Below are 17,917 nucleotides of genomic sequence, written 5' to 3' on the forward strand. Positions count from 1 at the left end.
TTTTTGAAATTGTGTTTTTTTTTTTTTAAACTGGCAGAGATATTTCTGAACATTTTAAATGGAACAGCTGTTGTCTCAATGGATTTCCTTGATGCAGTTTTTAAATTACATATAAAGGAGCGCTCGCAGCACAACTGGATTATGGAAATAGCAGAGAAGGAGGCTCAGTTGGATGAGTACATACTGAAAATCCTGGCCACAGTCATTGATTCGTGTCACAAGTGTGAGGGAAAGTGCAGGCAGGGGTCTACAATTCTGATTAGCAAACCTAATTAGCCAGGTTCAGAGATTTCTGGTTTTCAAAACGGTACTACAGAGCATATATCCCAAGAAAGATCTGAAGAAACATGATGTAATCCAAGATCATTAATGTTTGTCAGACAAAACATTTTAGTACTTACACAAAGTTCTCACATCAGTTCACATCCAGCTTTGTGGTCAAGTGACTTTGCTCAAACTCGTGAAAACACTTGGGTTTGAAGAGCATCTTTGATTTTTTTTTTTATTACAAATAAGTGATTGTGAACCATTAGAATTGAGAGAAACTCAGGATACACATGATTCAGAATAAATCCAGGATCAACTTAGACCCTAAAATGGCCTGGCCTGTAAGTGTGAAAGACAGGAGACCGGAGTTGCTTGTATATTTTTGAGATTAATCCTTTGTCTGTTTCTTCATTTGCTATTATTTTCTCCCAATCTGAGGGCTGTCTTTTCACCTTACTTATAGTTTCCTTTGTAGTGCAAAAGCTTTTAAGTTTCATTAGGTCCCATTTGTTTAGTTTTGCTTTTATTTCCAATATTCTGGGAGGTGGGTCATAGAGGATCTTGCTTTGATTTATGTCGGAGAGTGTTTTGCCTATGTTCTCCTCTAGGAGTTTTATAGTTTCTGGTCTTACATTTAGATCTTTAATCCATTTTGAGTTTATTTTTGTGTATGGTGTTAGAAAGTGTTCTAGTTTCATTCTTTTACAAGTGGTTGACCAGTTTTCCCAGCACCACTTGTTAAAGAGGTTGTCTTTTTTCCATTGTATATCCTTGCCTCCTTTGTCAAAGATAAGGTGTCCATAGGTTCGTGGATTTATCTCTGGGCTTTCTATTCTGTTCCATTGATCTATATTTCTGTCTTTGTGCCAGTACCATACTGTCTTGATGACTGTGGCTTTGTAGTAGAGTCTGAAGTCAGGCAGGTTGATTCCTCCAGTTCCATTCTTCTTTCTCAAGATTACTTTGGCTATTCGAGGTTTTTTGTATTTCCATACAAATTGTGAAATTCTTTGGTCTAGTTCTGTGAAAAATACCGTTGGTAGCTTGATAGGGATGGCATTGAATCTATAGACTGCTTTGGGTAGAATAGCCATTTTGACAATATTAATTCTTCCAATCCATGAACACGGTATGTTTCTCCATCTGTTTGTGTCCTCTTTGATTTCTTTCATCAGTGTTTTATAGTTTTCTATGTATAGGTCCTTTGTTTCTTTAGGTAGATATACTCCTAAGTATTTTATTCTTTTTGTTGCAATGGTGAATGGTATTGTTTCCTTAATTTCTCTGTCTGTTTTTTCATTGTTAGTATATAGGAATGCAAGGGATTTCTGTGTGTTAATTTTATATCCTGCAACTTTACTATATTCATTAATTAGCTCTAGTAATTTTCTGGTAGAGTCTTTAGGGTTTTCTATGTAGAGGATCATGTCATCTGCAAACAGTGAGAGTTTTACTTCTTCTTTTCCTATCTGGATTCCTTCCAGAAAAATAAATGACCCAATCAAAAAATGGGCCAAAGAACTAAACAGACATTTCTCCAAAGAAGACATACAGATGGCTAACAAACACATGAAAAGATGCTCAACATCACTCATTATTAGAGAAATGCAAATCAAAACCACAATGAGGTACCATTACACGCCAGTCAGGATGGCTGCTATCCAAAAGTCTACAAGCAATAAATGCTGGAGAGGGTGTGGAGAAAAGGGAACCCTCTTACACTGTTGGTGGGAATGCAAACTAGTACAGCCGCTATGGAAAACAGTGTGGAGATTTCTTAAAAAACTGGAAATAGAACTGCCATATGACCCAGCAATCCCACTGCTGGGCATACACACTGAGGAAACCAGATCTGAAAGAGACACGTGCACCCCAATGTTCATCGCAGCACTGTTTATAATAGCCAGGACATGGAAGCAACCTAGATGCCCATCAGCAGATGAATGGATAAGGAAGCTGTGGTACATATACACCATGGAATATTACTCAGCCATTAAAAAGAATTCATTTGAACCAGTCCTAATGAGATGGATGAAGCTGGAGCCCATTATACAGAGTGAAGTAAGCCAGAAAGATAAAGAACATTACAGCATACTGACACATGTATATGGAATTTAGAAAGGTGATAACGATAACCCTATATGCAGAACAGAAAAAGAGACACAGAAACACAGAACAGACTTTTGAACTTTGTGGGAGAATGTGAGGGTGGGATATTTGAAAAGAACAGCATGTATACTATCTATGGTGAAACAGATCACCAGCCCAGGTGGGATGCACGAGACAAGTGCTCGGGCCTGGTGCACTGGGAAGACCCAGAGGAATCGGGTGGAGAGGGAGGTGGGAGGGGGGATCGGGATTGGGAATACATGTAAATCCATGGCTGATTCATATCAATGTATGACAAAACCCACTGGGAAAAAAAAATAATAATAATAAAAATTTAAAAAGAAAAAAAAAAAAAAAACAAAAAAAAAAAACAAAAACAAAAAAAAAAAGACAGGAGACCGAGTAGGTGGAGAAGCCTGGAAGAAATGGGTTGAATACTCACACAAAGTCCAGACTAGGCACAATCAGGGAAGGTCAGCAGGGAGGGCCAGTGGTCCAAGACTGTGGGAGGACACATAAGAATTTAGAAATGTTGATACTGTCCTAGATGTCTGCTAAATCCAAACACTTCTCTTTTCCATGCTGTAGTTGCACTAGGCCAGGTTTTCGATAGAGGCCTACAATAGTCTCTTGATTGGTCTTCCTGTTTTATTCCAGTCTTTTTACCCAGTTGGCCCCTTTCATCTGCTCCATTGTGACTATTCTATGATGTAAATCTTATCTTTCAACTTTCCCTATGAAACCTCACAGAGGTTTTCCGTGACCAACAGTGTAAATCCCTAATAATATCTCCACTGTGTCTCTAAGTGCTTTTTCCTCATCTTATGCAACATAGTCATCTCTGGATCATGGTTACCATTGTCTCTACCTTTAGAAGAGACACTACTTGTTTCTTAACTTGGGCAATGCCCACCTGTTCTGCAAGATTTGACATTCATTAACTTCAACCCTGGATACTCATTGGAAGGACTATGTTGAAGCTGAAGGTCCAATTCTTTGGCCACCTGATGCAAACAGCTGACTCATTGGAAAAGACCCTGATGCTGGGAAAGATTGAAGGTAGACAGAGAAAAGGGTGACAGAGAATGAAATGGTTGGATAGTACAATCAAGTCAATGAACATGAGTTTGGGAAAACTCCAGGAGATAGTGAAGGGCAGGGAAGCCCATGGGGTCTCAAAGAGTCAAACATGGCTTAGCGACTGAATAACAATAACAATTTCTGTGCCAGGCACCAGGCTGACCTAAGTGCTGCCATAGTCACCCCATAGCTATGTCAGTAGAGTTAGCACTTTTCTTAAAAATGTTTTTTTTTTTTTGTTCACTTCCCTCTTCCATGTGGCTAGGAGCTTTTAGAGTGAAAACTCCATTTCTCTTCTACCGTATTACTTCTCATTGTTTAGCACAGTGTTTGGGTTATGGTATATGCTCAGTAAAAAGATAATGAATGGTCAGGTGGAATGCTGAGGCAGGCAAAATGGCATCCAGTCAGCCAGGGAACATGAAGAAGCAGCCCTTGACTTATGAACAAAAAAAACTCCCAAGTGACACAAGTAAGGATAAGTAAGTGTAGTGTCCTGGAGGTTTTAGAAGTGCTATGAGATAGTACAGGTAGTTCCTGTAAGTTACTCTGTCACCAATAATATGGGCTTTCATTTCTTCTGCCCCCTAGGGATATGACAAGGGGCAGCAAAGTTACTTTAACCACATGGGACAGGTTTTCCTATGGGAGGTTGGGTGCATAGTACAGTCACTTTCGGAGAGTCCTTTTAACAATAGACTCTGTGCATATATGACTCTTGGGGCTTTCCAGGTAGCTAAGTGGTAGATTCTTTACCACCCTGGGTTCAATCCCTGGGTCAGTCCCCTAGAGTTAGAAATGGCAACCCACTCCATTGTTCTTGCCTGAAAAATTCCATGGACAGAGGAGCCTGGTGGGCTACAGTCCTTTGGAGTTGCAAAGAGTCAGACACGACTGAGCACGCACACGCGATATATGACCCTCCACATATAAAGTGTGGAGTAACTAGGGAACTATGTCGTAAATCAGCTTGTCACGGTGCCTAAAATACAATCAATTTTTTTTATAGTTTCTTGCTGTACTTCCCCCTCTGTGGAGTAAGCTGGACTGTCTCACACAGGAGTCACACTGTCATGATGACCTTGGGATTTTAAGCAGAATCCACAGAAGTCAGCTCTGATGGAGTGGATTAAGCACCAGTCCAGGAAACAGAAGTCCATCCAAATCCTAGATCTGTGATTTACTGTGCCCCTAGGATATTAGTTACCATCTCTGTGCTTTTGGCTTTTCTCTAAAAAGGAGATAATACTGACCTGAGAGAGCTCTCTTAAATTTTGAATGAAAAATATGATTGAAAGCATCTGTCAAATAACATGCACTCAAATATGTGTGGATGCTTTAGAACTTTTGTTACCAGGATGGTCGATGATCTTTTTATCAATTTTTTTAATCATCTTATTAATATTATAGACAATTTTTAATGTTATGGTAGAGAAATACATCACTTACTTTTTCTTTCCACTTTGATTGGGATATAAATGGGCTTCTCAGGTGACTCAGTGGTAACGAATCCACCTGTCAATGCAGACAACTTGGGTTTGATCCCTGGGTCAGGAAGATCCCTGGAGAAGGAAATGGCAAACCACTCCAGTATTCTTACCTAGGGAATCCCAAGGACAGAGGAACCTGGCAGGATATAGTTCATAGGGTTGCAAAAGAATATGAAGGACCCAGCAACTAAACAACAGCAACAAATTGCCAAATAGCACTGTATAAATACAAGATATGTTTGTAATGTTTCATTTATATCTATCATGAAATGATTGCCACATATAAGTTTAGTGAACATCCATCACCTCATAAAGATAAAAGAAAAATAAAACATTTTTTTCCTTGTGAACAAAATTCTTAGGATTTTGCACTCTTAACTCATGATAATATGAAGCAATGTTAATTATATTTATTATGTTGTACATTACCTCTCTGGTACTTGCTCCTTGGAAGAAAAGCTATAGACAGCATATTAAAAAGCAGAGATATTACTTTGCCAACAAAGGTCCATCTAGTCAAAGCTATCATTTTTCCAGTAGTCATGTATGGATGTGAGAGTTGGACCATAAAGAAAGCTGGGTGCCAAAGAATTGATGCTTTTGAACTGTGGTGTTGGAGAAGACTCTTGAGAGTCCCTTGAACAGCAAGGAGATTAAATCAGTCAATTCTAAAAGAAATCAGTCCTGAATATTCATTGGAAGGACTGATGCTGAAGCTGAAACTCCAATACTTTGGCTACCTGATGCAAAGAACTGACTCATTGGAAAAGACCCTGATGCTGGGAAAGATTGAAGACAGGAGGAGAAGGGGACAACAGAGGATGAGATGGTTGGATGGCATCACCGACTCAATGGAGATGAGTTTGAGTCAACTCCGGCTGTTGGTGATGGACAGGGAGGCTTGGCGTGCTGCAGTCTGTGAGGTCACAAAGAGTCGGAAACAACTGAGCAACTCAACTGATCTGAACTGATTTATCTTATAAGTGCAAGTTTGTACCTTTCTACTAACTTCATCCAATTCCTTCTCCTCTCAGCCTCCTGCCTCTGGTAACCACAAATCTGATCTTTTCTATATTTTATCTTTTTTTTTTTGTTTTTGAACTATAATTGACCTTCAACATTATGTTGTTTCTAGTGTACAACATAGTGACGTATTTCTAAACATTGTAAAATGATCACCATAAGTTTAGCTGCCATCTGTCACCATACAAAGATATTACATTATTATTAACTACATTCCCCATGATGTGACTCACTTTTTTTGTAAACAAAAAATTGTACCTCTTAATCTCCCTCACCTATTTCTCTCCTCCCTACAGTCTCTTCCTTCTGGCAACCACCTGCTTATTCTCTGTGTCTATGACTTTGTCTGTTTTGCTTTTTCTTTTGTTTTGTTTTTATAGATTCCATATGTAAGTGGAATCATGCTGTATTTGTCTTTGACTTTTTTCACTTAGCATGATACTCTTAAGTTCATGTTGTTTCAGATTGTTGCAAATGGCAAAACTTCATTCTTTTTTATGGCTAAGTAATATTGCATTGTATTTATATATTATTTCTTCTTTACATATTCATCTATCAATGGGCACTTTAGTTACTTCTATATTTTGGCTATTGTCCATAATACTGCAATGAACACAGATGTATATATATCTTTTCAAATTAGTGCTATCATTTTTTTTTTTGGATAAATACAGGAGTGGAATTGCAAAATTAGAAAACCACATTAACATGTAGAAGCTAAATAATATGCTACTAAATAATCATACATCATTGAATAAATTGAGAACTATCTGGAGACAAATGAAAACAAAAACATGATGATCCAAAATCTGTGGGACCACAGCAAAAACAGATCTAAAAGGGAAGTTTAGAGCAATATAAGTCTACCACAAGAAACAAGAAAAATATCAAACAACCATCCTTATACTTAAAATAACTAGAATAAGAACAAGCAATACTCAAAGTTAGTAAAAGAAAATAATAAAAATCAGAATAGAAATACATGAAATAGAGACTAAAAACAGTAGAAATAAATAATGGACCTGAGTTTGTCCCAGGGATGCAAGGATGATTCAATATCTACAAATCAATCAATGTGATATACCACATTAACAAGTTGGAGAATAAAAATAGTATGAGCATCTCAAAAGATGCCCCAAAAAAGCTTTTAGCAAAATTAATTATCCATTTATGATAAAACATCTCAGCAAAGTTTGTATAGAGGGAGCAAACCTCAAAGTAATAATGCCATTTATAACAAGCCCACAGATAGCATCATATTCAGTGGTGAAAAGCTGAAAGCATTTCTTCTTAGATAAAGAACAGGCAAAGAATGCCTACTCTCAAAACTTTTATTGAATATAGTTTTGAAGTTCTAATCACAGCAATCAGACAAGAAAAAAGAAATCTAGAAAGGAAGAAATGAAACTGTCACTATTTTCAGGTGATACTAAATATAGAGAATCATAAAGACATCACAAGAAACTATTAGAACCCATTAATAATTTCACTAAAGTGTAGAATGTAAAATTAGAATATAGAAATCTGATTTCTATAAGCAAAAAACAAAAAACTTTCCAAATTAGAAGTTAAGAAAACAATTCCACTTAAAATTGCATGTAAAAGAATAAAATTCCCAGGGATAAATTTAACTAGGAGGTAAAATATCTATACTGAGAAAAATATAATACACTGTTGAAATAAAGAGGACACAAGAAATGCTCACAGATTGGAAGAATTGGTTTTGTTAATGTGACCATACTTCCCAAGACAATCTACACATTCATTGTAACCTCTCTCAAACAGCAACAGAATTTTTCATAGAACTAGAAACAAATAATTCTAAAACTTGTATAGAAACACAAAAGGCACCCCAATAGCCAAAACAATCTTGATGTACCATGCTCCCTGACTTCAAACTGTGCTAGAAAGCTACAGTAATCAAAACAATATAACATTGGCACAAAAATAGACACAGAAATCAATGGAACAGAAGAGAGAGCCCAGAATTAAACTCATATTTATATGGGCAATTAATCTACAACAAAAGGGGCAAGAATATACAAGGAGGAAACAGCAGCCTGTTCAAAAAATGGTGCTGGGGAAACTAGATAGCTACGTGTAAAAACATCAAAATGGACTACTTTTCATAACATATGTAAAAATAAACTCCAAATGGATTAAGGGCTCAAATGTAAACCTGAAACCATAAAACTCGTAAAAGCAAACATAGGTGGCATGCTCTTTGACATTTGTCTTAGCACTATTTTTTGAATATGTTTCCTTAGGCAGAGGGAACAAAAGCAAAAAATAAGCAAATGGAATGATATCAAACTAAAAGGTTTTTGGACAGCAAAGGAAGCTATCAATAAAACAAAATAGCAGCCTACTTAATAGGAAAATATATTCTCAAATGATGTATCTAGTATGGGGTTGATATCCAAAATATACAAAGAAGTTATAGAACTCAACATTAAAAGAACAGACGAGATCTGGCGCGTTCAGGGTGGTATGGCCGTAGACAACATCAAAAGAACAAACAACCCAGTTTAAAAATGGGCAGAGGCTCTCTGTGTAAAGCAATCATCCTCCAATTTAAAAATAATTAAAAAATTAAAAAATGAGCAGAAGACCTGAATAAACATTCTTCCAAAGAAGACATACAGATTGCCAAAAGACGTATGAAAATATACTCAATGTCACTAATCATTAGAGAAATTCAAATTAAAACCACAATGAGATATCACTTCAAACTTTCAGAATGGTTATTATCAAAAAGACAACAAGTAACAAATGCTGATGAGGATATGGAGAAAGGAGAACGTTTGTGCACTCTTTGTGGGAATGTAAATTGGCATGGACACTATGGAAAATAATATGCAGGCTTTTCAAAAAATTAAAAATAGAACTTCCACGTACATATAATCCAGCAATGTTACTTCAATCGTTTGCAAAATCATTAGCTCAAGAGTGACTTTAATTGTCCACCTGGAGTATAATATTAAAAAGATTCTAAATATCTCAAAATATTTATTAATAAAAAATCTCATGCTGTTTTTGGTTTTTATTTTATCTATTCATACAAAGTTCAGTGTTAATTATACCCTCTAGGAACAATGTGAAGTCAACCCTATTCAGAGTAACTCTACCCAACTATCAGAGTAAGGCCATATGTAGATATCAATATTAGCCCTGCAAGGGTTCAGAGAAAATATACAAACCAGGGACTTAACAGATAATAATCAAGTCAATAAGTACACCCCCAAGGTAACAATTTAACAAGGGGGTAGGGATGGGAAGGGAGGAATAATAGAGCTAAAATTCTTATGACCCACGACAAGAAGATGAGAGATAAAGTTTAAGATAGGTGAGTCAAGGACCAACTATATCTGTGTTGTTAAACATATGTGATAAATGCCTGAAGGAACACTTCTAAGCTTTGAAAGTGAGAGGGTCCAGGAAGAGAGTGGGTTGTGGACTGAGGAAGGAAATGTAGATGACTGTGCCTATGTATACACAAATATGTATGTGCACAAATATAAGTATACATGTATATAACCATACACATATCTACGGTTACATATATAGATAAATAACATATATACACACACAACACATGCACACATTGTATACTTTGCACATTACAAGCTCTGTGTGTGTGTGTGTATATATAAAAGATCATCAAGCAAGTTTTAAACATAATTGTAGAATATGTACACACACATACACTTACATTTCCAGTAGCAGAGACCACACTATACCCTTTAAGACTCTCAGTTTTTAAGTGTTTATTGAATGTAGAAGAATCTTTCATTGTAGAATAATTTAAATTACTCAGAAAGATATCTTTATATCATGTTTTTTTTTTTAATTTTGTTGTTAATACCTAAGCTCAGTGTCCTTGCTAACAGGTTATTGCTTAATACAATTAAATATCACCTGTACCCCAGACATATTATATATGACATTTAATTTAATCCTCTACTCATCTGAGGTTAGTGGTGTTATCTCTGTTTTTTTGCTTTACTGAGATATAATCAACATACAAAAAAATTGTACACGTTTAATGTATAGTTCTTATGACACCATCCCCACAGCAAAGGTACTAAATATATCCATCACCTCCATAACTTTGTAGTGCAAGTCACTCAGTCATGTCTGACTCTTCGCGACTCCATGGGCTGTAGCCCACCAGGCTCCTCTTTCTATGGAATTCTCCAGGAATGAATACTGTCGTGGGTTGCCATTCCCTTCTCTAGGGGATCTTCCCGACCCAGGGATCAAACCCGGGTCTCCTGCAATGCTGGCAGACTCTTTACCATCTAAGTAACCAGGGAAGCCACTAAAATTTTATTTGTGTTCTTTTGTGGTTTTTGTTCTTGTTTTGGTAAGACACAGCATGAGACCTTTCTTTTTAACACGTTTTAATGCATAATGTCACTATTAACTGTAGACACTATGTTGTATAACAGATCTCTAGAACTTACTCATTTTGCATAACAGAAACTTTATACATGTTGAAAAACAGTTTCCCATTTCCCTTTCTCTCTTCCCGATAGCTCAGCTGGTAAAGAATCTGCCTGCAATGCAGAAGACCCCGTGTTGATTCCTGGGTCAGGAAGATTCCCCTGGAGAAGGGATAGAGTAACTACTTCAGTATTCTTGGGCTTCTCTGTGGCTCAGATGTAAAGAATCTGCCTGCAATGTGGGAGACCTGGATTTGATCCCTGGGTTGGGAAGATCTCCTGGAGAATAGAAAAGCTACGCCTCTCCAGTATTCTGGCCCGGAGAATTCCATGGGCTGTATAGTCCATGGAGTTGCAAAGAGTTGGACGCTACTGAGCAACTTTCACTTCACTTCACTTCATTCCCCTTTCTCTCTAACTCCTGGCAAACAAATTCTATTCTCTGCTTCTATAAGTTTGACTGTTTTAGATATCTTGTATAAGTGGAATCACACAGTATTTGTCCTTTTGTGACTGAATTATCTCCCTTATCATTATGTCTAGTTTCATCCATGTCACAAGTGACAGGACTTCCTTTTTAAAGTTTTTATTTTCTTCTGTAATATGTATGTAACACATTTTCTTTGTCTATACATCTGTCAATGGATATTTAAGTTGTTTCCATATCTTAGCTATTGTGAATAATGCTGTAATAAACATGGACATACAGAAGCCTCTTGGAGATCTTTTCATTTCTTTTGGATATAAAACCAGAAGTAGGATTGCTGGAGCATACAGTAGTTCTATTTCTAATATGTCAGTACTCTTTTCCATAGTGGATGCACCAGTCAACATCCCCCCACCCCAACAGTGTATAAAGGTTCCATTTTTTAACATCCACACTGATACTTTTTGTTTTATGATAGTAGTCATCCTAACATGTGTGAGGTGTGAGGTGATGTGTTCTGTGTTTTTTTTTATTTTAATATCTCTGGTTATTAGTGCCCTTGGCCATTTGTATGTTTTCTCAACTGGCTGTCATTCCTCTATGTTCTTATTTGAAAGCCAGCATGGCGTAGTAGTGGATTTTGGTGTACAAAATTTTGAATTTGTCTTCTAAGTACTCTGAGGCAGATTTCTCCATTCTCTCATGTAAAAATGATAACCACATATAACTTCTATAGTAGCAGTAGAGACTTAGTATATGAAGCTTAGAGCACAGTGTCTGGGTCATAGTGAACATAACATTAATGATAAGTAACATTGAGTTAGGTATTAACAACAATAATAATAACAATATATTGCTATCACAGCTCACCTCCATAATAAGAACAATTGTCCTTGGTCTTTGCTATAGAAGTAAAGTTGAATATAGAAGCATTTTCCATAGTTCTCATTGCTCTCAACCTTTTAAAGTCATTTTCTCAATTCAGCCATTACCTTACTTAGAAATTTAGAGCTATTACTCCTACCTCTGTCTTCACTGACTAATCTCTTGATCTGAGGGCTTGACATGAAATGAAAAAGCTGCAGTGCTTCTTCCAGTATTCATTTCTGCAGACTAAACATGTCCAAGTTGTCTGATTTTTTTTAACCATATGAAATAATATGTATGTGCACGGTAGAGTTATTGAGTTTTGAAGCTTTGAGGGGGCTTTAAACTGAAGGCCATGCAGCTAGTCAGCCTTTGAAGTTAGTCTAGAACCCACATCCCCAGATTCTTACTGAGAACTAAACAATAACATGCATGTGATAATAACAACCAGAAAATAAAAATATGAAAGAGTGCTTGGTAATCAAAAATACCTCCATCTAGTGGGCCCACGTGGGCTTTGATTTGGGGCTAATTTTGCTCTATCTTGTCAGGTTCTTTGAAGTTCATGTTAGTGCAAGATACTGATATATGCCCAATGGGACTTCACAAGCGTGCCTTGCCCAGATGGAGAATTTCTGCATGAAGTTATTTCAGATTTTCTCCCCTGATCCTAAACTGTCAGAAGGGCTCATGTGGGCTGCAATAACACTCAACTCAAAGTGCCATGTTCTCAGAGGTTGGTCAGTCCTACAACCATGATAGCCCATGGAACAAAGCTGTGTGACTAGGAAGAAAGATGAAACGCCTGCTTTTCTAGCACATTTTTTTCTTTGCATTTCTAGCATGTTTTTAATGGAGTCACCATTTTTTACTTTCAGTTTCTTTTATGTGAGGTGTTGAGTGCTAAGGGTTCTCCTTGTCCACTGTTCCCGACCCTTCCAGAATACTGGAGCGCTAGAGCCCTGGAATGCTGGGGTGCTGGGTGGCTCATAGCCTGGTGTACAGGCAAGACTTCTCCCCTGGCCCCGAGTAGAAGTCAGACAGAATGAAACTGACTCTCTTGGAGTTTGAATAGGAACTCTTGAGTGATATGGGCTACTTGCTTTTCCTTTTTCTAAACTGAAATATGTATATCTTATTAAATCTATTACAAACAGGGGACCATCCTAGGCACTGTGAGGGGGCATAAAGAAGCAATTTCTTCTTCAATTTCAGAAGGCAGTTGAAACATATGCATATAAATAGTGATATGAATGACAACTTAGATGGCAAATAATTGTTCAAAATGATGTTGCACAAGTTCCTCTTCCTAGTTTACTAGACAGAACAACTCAGATATTTCGTACCAGTTAGGAAGGTAAAGGGTTTATGAATAGCAGCAGTTTAAAACAAAGGAGGGTTTTTTTTCCCCTAACAAACCAGGAAGCCTGTGATAGGCAACCATTCACCTATCAGTGTTTTGATAATGTTGAGACCAATTGCTCTGTGATTTTCCTGTACCACAAAGTGTTAAGAGTCTCCTTGTCAAAAGAGATCAAGAAAGAATCTGCATGCTTTTGAGAAGGCCCTCCTTCCCTGGGATGATATTAGAATGACCATCAGCTGAGGATGGTGGAATAGATCATTTATGAGATGATCTCATAGGTCATATGCTGATGAATGTTTGATTTCAGCTGCGTAGCCCAGTGTCTCATGTCTACGTTATAGGTGTTCCACCTACAGACTTGTGTTCAAGGCTGGAAAAGGATGACAAGAAAAAGGACCTATGCCAACCACATCTTTGAAAAACATAGACTCTGTCTTTAGACTCACTGATTGCACCTGGATTATATAGGAATTCTTCCAAAGAAGGCTTGGAAATTAGGGAAAGGGAATATAATAACTGGCCTAAATGAATTATAACTCATCCCTTGGGTCTTTGCACCTTGCTGCTCTGAACAAATGTAGATGTGGGTTGTCAAAGAATAAAGGTGGCATGGATGTTGTGCAGCCATTGTCAATATGTGTTACACTCTTCTGTGTCCTTTTAGGTCATTTGCTTTAAGTAGTTGAGTAGATACCCCACAGATTTTTAATCAATTACTGAAGTGTTTTCTCTTCCAATTAAATCATAGCTTCTGTAGGGTGGGAACTGTGTCTTATTTGCTCTTATATTATGCAATTTATCACAGGGCCTAAAATATAAATGTTGCCGAGCATTCTATTGAATTTAATTGAATTAAGTGACTTGAGCTTAAGTGCATTGCCTGTGTTGAATTATAGAGTTATAAGAATAGAGTATAATATAGTATTATAGTTTAGAGGTGTGAGTGACCATATTAACTTTTGGGTGGGAAAAAAATGATTTACAGTGTATCTCGAGGAATGGATAAGATCCAAGTCTGATTTAGTTTTATACAGCACCCAGGAGATCAGTCCTGGGTGTTCACTGGCAGGACTGATGCTGAAGTTGAAACTCCAATACTTTGGCCACCTCACATGAAGAGCTGACTCATTGGAAAAGACCCTGATGCTGGGAGGGATTGGGGGCAGGAGGAGAAGGGGACGACAGAGGATGAGATGGCTGGATGGCATCACCGACTCGATGGGCATGAGTTTGAATAAACACCGGGAGTTGGTGATGGACAGGGAGGCCTGGTGTGCTGTGATTCATGGGGTCGCAAAGAGTCGAACATGACTGAGCGACTGAACTGAACTGAACTGAACTGAACTCAACTGAACTGAACATGACACCTAGGACAGTGTATTTCAATGTTCCTTGAACTGAATTGAATTTGAGTAGAAGGGGGATCAAGGGAAGGAAACTTTGCAAATAAAAGTTTATAGGTAGAAACACAAAGAGGCATCTCTCCTTTCTTTTTGCTTTCTCTTCCCTCCTCACCTACAAGCCAAGGGTCCCAAGTGTTACCTGATATATATCCCTCAGATACTCTTTTGATGGAATGTAGTGTTGATTCTTTGGGCTGAAAATAAGGCTGTTTTCCACCTGCATCTACTCAGAGATCTGGTACTCATCTAGTATTAATTGGAGGCATACAGGTAACAGAGCTGATACATATATAGCAGTTAGTTTTGCACAAACTGAGCTGAACTATAGTCTTTTGCTGAGAATGCTTTTTATCCAGAGGTTGAATGGAGCTCTGGTTTTAAGGTCTTTGATAAGATTCTCCACTACCAGCAGTGATGCCAAGTCAGCCTCTGCTTTATCTCACTGAGGTCATGTCAGCTGGATCAAATTTACTGGGCATTCAGATGGAGCTGTAGACCATGTACCAGACATATTGCTAATAGTTACCTATTGATTAGGAAGCAAATAGCAAAAAATCTTACTGAGTCAGTTTGCTTTGTATGAACAGAGGTTCAAATCATCAACATTTTATGATTCTTCAAAAACAAAACAAAAAACAAGAACAGCAACAAAAGCAACAAAAAACAACCCCCTCCCCCACAAAAGCCCACACACTGTCTTAGAATTGATCTATAATGTTTCAGCAGTACTAACATTGCTGACACATATCCATCACAGAGATGTATCTTTTGCTAGAGCAGAGATTGAGTGGATAGAAAAAGAAAGAATACTGGGACTTCCCTGGTGGTCCAGTGGTTAAGATTCTGCACTTCCACTGCAAGGGGGCATGGGTCGGATCTCTGATCAGGAAACTAAGATCCTATGTGCTGCCTGGCCAAAACAATGAAAAATAAAAATTGTAGAAAAACTCTGAGGTTAACACAGAAAAATACGGCTAACCCTCACCTCTAGTCAAGGGATCTTGGTCCTATTCAAGCAAGGTTTCTTCATTGCACTTGTCAGTCAGAACTCAGAAGTTCTCAAGTGGGGCCCTCGTCACATACTGTAACTTATCTGGAAATCTGTTTTTGTAAAATAGTACTACTCCATTTAGTGGCTATGGTTTTTCCAGTGGTCATGTATGGGTGTGAGAGTTGGACTGTGAAGAAAGCTGAGTGCCGAAAAATTGATGCTTTGATGCTTTGGAACTGTGGTGATGGAGAAGACTCTTGAGAGTCCCTTGGACTGCAAGGAGATCCAACCAGTCCATCCTGAAGGAGATCAGTCCTGGGTGTTCATTGGAAGGACTGACACTGAAGCTGAAACTCCAGTACTTTGGCCACCTCATGCAAAGAGTTGACTCATTGGAAAAGACCCTGATGCTGGGAGGGATTGGGGGCAGGAGGAGAAGGGGACGACAGAGGATGAGATGGCTGGATGGCATCACCGACTCAATGGACATGAGTTTGAGTAAACTCCGGGAGTTGGTGATGGACAGGGAGGCCTGGTGTGCTGTGATTCATGGGGTCACGAAGAGTTGGACACGACTGAGTGACTGAACTGAACTGAATTGAACTGAATTACTCCATGTATTCAACACGGTTTTCTAAAAATATGCTCCATGTGCCAAACACTGCATTCCATATAAAAGTTTCTATGCTTTTAAAGCAAAGAACTTTTAAAATAATTATTACATAAATGTGGCCTGGTAAAATAAGTCTGTCACTTCCTATCATAACACATTCTACAATAGAGAAGACTGTTTGAGTTAAAACTTGCATCTGACTGTTGATAAGAATGATGTGAAATAGTGTCTTAAGCCAATGGGGAGATTACTTTTCTCTTGAGTAAAAGAAATCAGGAGGGATACAGTCCAGAGAGAGTGTGATGGATGAATGCTATCATTAATGTTCTGGGTCCCTTTTATCTTTATGCTGCACTCTCCTTAACACATAACATCCATCCTCAGGATCACAAGATGGCAGCTGGAAGTCTGACTGTTGCATCCATATTGCAGGAAGAAAAAAGAAGGAAGGGGGAATGAACAAAACAGAACATCTCCCAGCTGAAGCAGACCCCTTGAAAAGCTTTTCTGCAAGCCCCACCCAACTACTTTCGACTGGGGGTCCTCTGGATACAATAAAATCTACGAAATGTCTCATAGTTGGTAACATTGCTAAGCCCCATAATATAGAAATTTTGCCACCAAGAAACATTGAAGAAGATGAATATTAAGGATATAGTTAGGAATCACGGCCACAAGGCAGTCTGGAATAAAGAGAAAAACATAGATGTAGCTGTCAGATAAATGTTAGCATTTACTAATCTCATCTATGGAATCATTTGACCAATGATTCACTTAACACTTATCATTTTTCTCACCTATAAAATTGTAGTTTACGGTGAAAATATTGCAGAGTTGTCTTCAGGATTAAATGGGATGCTTCACAGTTTAATGCAGTGTTTGGAGAGCAACTCCTGTTCCTGGTTGTTTTGTTTTATTTTTCTGATTTTCTAACAAAACATGGCAAACATGTATGATGATCAAGATTAAAGACATTAATAAAATATAGCAAACATATATGATGATCAAGATTAAAGACATTGACAAAAATGTCAAAATCTGAAGGGAATTTTCACTAACTGTAAGGTATATATGATATTAAGGAAAGAAAAAAAATCAAATAAAAAATACTTTGTTAGTCTTTTGGGAAAAAAAATAAAAGACTACATGGGAAAAGATAAGAAAATACTTAATCCCATCATTCTTTTCCTCTGATACAAAACCCAACGTCGATATCAATAGAAAAAAAAAAAAAGGCATTGCTCTCCCATTCAGTCAGTTCAGTTCAGTTGCTCATTCGTGTCCTACTTTTTGCGACCCGATGAATCACAGCACACCAGGCCTCCCTGTCCATCACCAAATCCCAGTGTTTACTCAAACTCATGCCCATCGAGTCGGTGATGCCATCCAGCCATCTCATCCTCTGTCGTCCCCTTCTCCTCCTGCCCCCAATCCCTCCCAGCATCAGGGTCTTTTCCAATGAGTCAGCTCGTCTCATCAGGTGGCCAAAGTATTGGAGTTTCAGCTTCAACATCAGTCCTTCCAATGAACACCCAGGACTAATCTCCTTTAGGATGGACTGGTTGGATCTCCTTGTAATCCAAGGGACTTTCAAGAGTCTTCTCCAACACCACAGTTCAAAAGCATCAATTTTTCGGTGCTCAGCTTTCTTCACAGTCCAACTCTCACATCCATACATGACCACTGGAAAAAAACCTAGCCTTGACTAGATGGACCTTTGTTGGCAAAGTAATGTCTCTGCTTTTTAATATGCTATCTAGGTTAGTTATAACTTTCCTTCCAAGAAGTAAGAGTCTTTTAATTTCATGGCTGCAATCACCACCTGCAGTGATTTTG

The sequence above is a fragment of the Dama dama genome, chromosome 11 (genome assembly GCF_033118175.1).
Source record: "Dama dama isolate Ldn47 chromosome 11, ASM3311817v1, whole genome shotgun sequence".
Classification (NCBI taxonomy): domain Eukaryota; kingdom Metazoa; phylum Chordata; class Mammalia; order Artiodactyla; family Cervidae; genus Dama; species Dama dama.